Source organism: Primulina eburnea, chromosome 14 (genome assembly GCF_022965805.1).
Source record: "Primulina eburnea isolate SZY01 chromosome 14, ASM2296580v1, whole genome shotgun sequence".
In the NCBI taxonomy this organism is placed as follows: Eukaryota; Viridiplantae; Streptophyta; class Magnoliopsida; order Lamiales; family Gesneriaceae; genus Primulina; species Primulina eburnea.
The window spans coordinates 24,691,600-24,697,599 of record NC_133114.1 but is presented as its reverse complement, the minus strand read 5'-3'; positions in this window follow the sequence as shown (position 1 = coordinate 24,697,599).

Below are 6,000 nucleotides of genomic sequence, written 5' to 3'. Positions count from 1 at the left end.
TTTGTAAATCAAAATTCAATAGACGGTGCAACTAATTAATTTTTTGATTAACTAATTAATTTTGTCACCATTAGGAAATTTTTAAGTCGTTTATAGATAGTTGAACAGGTGATCATGGCCGATTAAAAGAAATTAAGTAAAACATTAACTTTGATCACTATTCATTTCGACTAACGTAATCAAACAGATAAGCACACATATATATAATACTTACTATTTTATATTATGAGTGGATCTCATGTGAAAACGTCTCAAGGATTTTAATCTGTGAGACGGGTCAACCCTACCTATATTCACAATAAAAAGTGATACTATTAGCATAAAAAATAATATTTTTTTATGGATAACCCAAATAAGATATCCGTTTCACGGATACGACTCGTGAGACCGTCTCACACAAGTTTTTGCCTTATATTATAATGCATGAGGCCACAAAGTAACTATTTTTGGTGATTTGATGTAACATTTTTTAATTTTAAAAAATACATTTATCAAATTACAAAATACTCAATTTTTTTTTTAATAAAACCATACTTTAATAAATTTGGAACTTATATTTAACTCATATATGTTATCAACTTTCGAAAATCTTTAAAATTTTTAAAAATATTTATTTATCCTTATTCGTATTTTTAAATTTTTAGATGGCCATGTAACTCCTAACCAAAATCATAAACTCAATCAAAATTTTGCTCTCAATTCTCATGTTAGGATTTATTTCTTTTTTTTCAACTCCCTAAAATATAAATTTCACTCTTTCAACCTCCTCTCTCTCCATCTTGCACGGGAATCTGAGTTTAGAGCTTCTAAACTCAGCCTATAAATATGCCATCCGAGAATCAAAATTTCACACTCATTTATATAGCGTAATCTCAAGTGTTTGTGAATTCTAGACATTTTTATTCATTCCGACAAGCTTCAAAACAATTTCGGAAGATTTGTCACCTTAGAAAACAAGTGAAAAACCATCGAACACAAGGGGCTGACAATGAATGAATGTATAATCTGAGGGCATTTGTTATGATTGGGGGATACTGTATAAGTTATAATCATATCTGAGGAGTAATAGTGTTTATCTGATAATATATAGGCTGGGAGCGAGTAGAGAACTAGTATACTGTATCACTATACACTACAACAAAAACGGCATACGACAACAGATCCGTTAGCTTTTTTAATACTGTTCTAACTAAGGGTGTTGTTGAAAGTCCGTTCAACGACAACGGTTTTTATCCGTTGTGGTAGGTAGAATTTGCGATGGTTTTCCAAAACCGTCGCTAAATAGCTACTGTTAGAAATCAAGACCGTCGCTAATTTTATCGATGGTCAATAATCAAGACTTCCGTCGCTAATTTGTTTCGAAAAATAAAAAAATACTTTCAATAATTTAATAAATCTAAAAAAAACTAACAATTGAAACTAAAATCGTGTCAGAGAGAAAAATTTTAAGTTTTGTGAAGTAGTAAAATCGTGTAAGAGAGAAAAATTTGAAGTGTTATGAAGTGGTAAGAAAAATTTTAAATATTGTGTGAAGCGATAAAATCGTCTAAGGAAAAGAAAAATTTTAAGTATTATGAAGTATTGTAGAGAAAAATGGACCGAAAACGGGGTTATTAATAGACAGTTTGCGACGGTTCTTGGATAAACCGTCGCTATTGGCGACAGTAATTGAAAAACTGTTGCATGTTTAAATTTAGCGATGATTTGGCTTTAATCCGTCGCTAAATTAGCGACGGTTTCAAGTACACCGTAGCTAAATTTAGCGACGGGTTTTGTAAAACCGTCGCTAATATTAAACATGCGACGGTATGACAACGTTTTCCAAAACCGTTGTTTGTTCAAAAACCACGATAATCGACAACGGTTTTTTAAAAACCGTTGTCGATTGTCCAAAAAAACACGTTCATAGACAACGGTTCATAGAACCGTTCATTGACCCTAAAAGAAGCTCAAAGACAACGTTTTAGATAACCGTTGTCATTGACCCTAAAAATCGTTGTCTTTGACGCTAAAAAAATCGTTGTCTTTGACCCTCAAAAGACAATGGTTTTCTCTAAAACCGTTGTTAAAAAACATACGACAACGGTTTTTCACAAAAACTGCTGTCGTATGTGCGTTGTTGTATGCAGAATTTCTTGTAGTGATAGTAGATGTACATAAGTACTGACTGAGATATCTAACTTTGCATGCATGCTCATGTGTTGAATTTTACATGTCATATGATTATTATGGATGTTTTATCTGTCATGATATTTTATGTGGTATTTTCATATCTTGTCGAGCCTTGAATTCTTTGAGATAAGCCTCGAGCCTTGAATTTTTTGAGATAAGTCTCGTGAGCCACCCACTGACTCTACGGACCAGCGTGCTATGGTGAGACAAGATATGAGTGTGTGAGACACCAAATGACTCTATGAGTGTGTGAGACACCAAATGACTCTATGGAACAGCGAGATACACACTCAGGGCCTAGAAATAGATAGATCATGAGTTTCCAATTTGATACATGATCACCAATTCGTGATTCATGCATGAATATATAGGTTTGTAAACTTATACTTTATGTACTAATTGATATGTCGCTCCATCTTTGTTTTCATCTTAGACATGTATTCCATGGGACATGTCTTAGGTTGGACGGGCCAGGAGGAGCCGGCGATGGCCAGTAGCGATCAAGTGCCTTGAGGGGAGATTCCTCATAATTTATTTCTAGTTATTTTATTTTCGGGTTGAGATAGTTTCGTTATGATTGTATAATATTTTATTCAAGTTTAGCGCTAGTATAGAGATGTACTAACTGTTTTTTTTCGTTGGTTTTATCAAGTTTCCACATTTTGTATTAAGAATCTGATTATGGTTATTTAATTTATATTATTAATGTAGACGTTTTGGATAAGACAGCCACATTTAGGTGGTATCTGAGCATGCAAATATGTTTGCAAAATGGATAATCTATTTTTTTGTTTTACTGCTTCCTAAATTTCCTTTCAGATGCTAGAAGGAAGAAACCATGAAGAGGGCAGCAGTGATGGTAGTCGCCATGAGTAGGAGTCTGTTCATGACCTCCATGAGGAGCACCATTAAGAGCACCACCTTGATCATCACCATGATCATAGGGATACGCGCCGCCAGGACCAGGTTAATATTATGGACTTCGTGAAAGTTGGACCTCCACCCCTTACCGGCAAGGAAGGATCAGATGTGGCTTAGGTGTGGCTGGAACGGATGGAGAAATGTTTTCATGCCTTTAGGCATGGTGATGGCATTCAGGGAAGGTTGTGAAGCAGTGGAAGGCCACCATGCACCTAACCCTCCCTGGACCATGCCCAGACCCTGCCCAGACCAACCCAAGCCCCCAGACCCGAGCAGCGAACCCCTGCAGCTTGACAGCACCTCACGCCCCAGCTTGCTGCCATGCACTTTCCTCTCGTTTCTTGGACCAGCAGCCAACCCATCTGTCCCAGCCCCTGGTCCGACCCATGCCCATCATCCTAGGACCCTAAGGACCTAGCCTGGTTCGCCCCAAAGCCCCTGGCCAGTCCTTTCCCCCTGCAACAGCTATTGAAACTCACGCAGCCCCCTTGATGTGGTTCTCGGGTGGTGTCCTTCCCAACAAGGACTCCTCCCAGCCCACTTAACTCAAACCCTAGCATTATTAAGACCCTACCCTTGACTCCCCCACGGCCCTGGCTAGCCCTGGAACCAAGCCAAGCAACCCAACTCACAAAGCCGAGCCCCTCGTCTCCCATGACAGCAAAGTCATACCAGTTTTGTTTTTTCTGTTTTGTGCAGTGTTTTTGTTGCTATTGTGTGTGATTCTAGGCCTTTAAACTTGTGTAAATACATGCTTATTCATATCCTAGTTCATTGCAGCCCCTTAAACATCATATAAACATGATTTGAATCCAATAACAAAGGTTTAAACACAAGCATGAGCATAGTTACGAAATTGTGAATTGTGTGACTTGTTTTCATGCAAAAATTCAATAATTAAAATACTATGGTGTGATGATGGTTTTTTTTTGAAAGAAAGAATAGGCGTGCCTTTGCGTAATTTACGCACGAAAAACCCGTTGACGATTTGCGAAGAATGGACGAGAAGACCTTGGCTTTGAACCTTTTTCTTAAGCTTCCACCGAAAATTTCTTCTACTTTGTTGTGTATGTGTGTTCGTGTCTTGAAGAATGGGGTGGGGAGAGTTTTAGATTTTTAAAAGAGGGTGGCCGTGAGTTTTGATGCAAAGTGAAGGGTTTTAGTAAGGGATTACATATTATATATTAATCAATTCACGAATTAAGGCTTTAGGCCTATTAAGCATAAGTTTAGGCCCATCAGTGTTTGATTAGGATTTAATTAAAATATAAAAATAGTTTTGGTAAAATAAGTTTGTGAATTTATTAGCCGGGTTGTCAAAACGTCCGTATTTTTGTTGAAAAACCAACACCGATAAAAATTACGTCCCGACGTATAAAATCACCTCAAAACCCCATATTTTTAAAAATAAGAAAAATAACCACCCTTATTTTAAATAATTAAGAACAATTATTTAATAAAAACATTTTCTATTTTTTCAGCCCTCGGTCTCCCTTCATCGATCGCAACTCGAATAACATTTTAAAAATACATTTTTAACGCAATCATGTAGAAAATATATTTTAAGCATGTAATTATGCACCACAAAATTAATCCATGTAATTAAAACAATTAATTGAAATACAAAAGAATTTAATAACTTATATGCATGTGGTTTGCGTGGATCTTTAAATTTTCGGAGCATTACAGAACCGATCCAGGTAGGCTAGCCTTGAATACGAGAACATGTTTGTCTCAATTACCATGAGCTCAAGATTTGGTTTTGTGAACAAGATGGTCGGTTCCTGTGAGGTGATTCGGTGTATTTTGGAGGGTGGAACTCATAATTTAAAAAAAAAACAACAAAAATGTTTTGGAATTTCTTTCATTATTCCCTTGCCCTTCCGCTGAGTTCAATTCTCATCACTTATCATCTGAGTGTTTGATCTCCCATATATACTGTCTTCTGGGTCCGGCTCTTGATACTCGTTGCCACAAACTTTACTTGAGCATATAAATATGAAAAATGCACGATGATCCTCATGATACAGACTCTACCTCCAATGTATCCATTGAAGTCTCCTCGTAGCCAGGGCCGATCCTAATAATATTTGGGCATGAGTCTAACTTTTAAAAAGAGGTTTCTGAATCATAACGCGTGTTCATATATTTCTTTAGTTCCATAGCAATTTTTCAAATTAAATCAATACGTTAAAGATAATATAAAAAACTAAATGAATAAAAATATTAAACATGTCCAAAATAATCACTAAAAAACAATCCGTCTAACAATTTTAGAGCTAAAAATACTAATCAAGTCTATATAATCAAGTTGTTCAGTAATTTTTTTCTCAATCGATAACATAGCCAATCCATTCAATCTTTCTTGTGACATGGTTGATCGGAGAAAAGTTTTGATGAGCTTTAACTTTGAGAAACTTCGCTCCGCACTTGCTACTATGATCGAGACAGATGGACAAGTCAACAAGATTTTATAAGCAATATGAGCATTTGGGAAACACTCATCCATTTTCTTAATTCACTACATCAATGTTCGATTTTGCTTCTCTTGGTAATGAGCACCTCAAGAATGTCAACTCTGAAAATTGATCATTCCCATTAATATCATAACAACCCTTATGAGTCAGAATTTTCAAGATTTTTGCAAGGCCTCAACAAATTTTCATCGTCTGCACGTTGTAACCTCTCTAGATTGAACAAAAAACCAAATGTTTCTTCATATTTTTGAAATTGTTCAAATCGAGCATTTTTTAAACCTATTTGCTTGTCTTCATATTTCTCAATCAACCAATCGATTTTTGTGAAGGGGGATCAAACATATTTCGAGATCGAGCCGTCGTTCTGGGTTGAGGCCTCGGAGCTGTATTCAAAGGTTGAATATAAAACAGTGGAAGAGTATCTTGATCA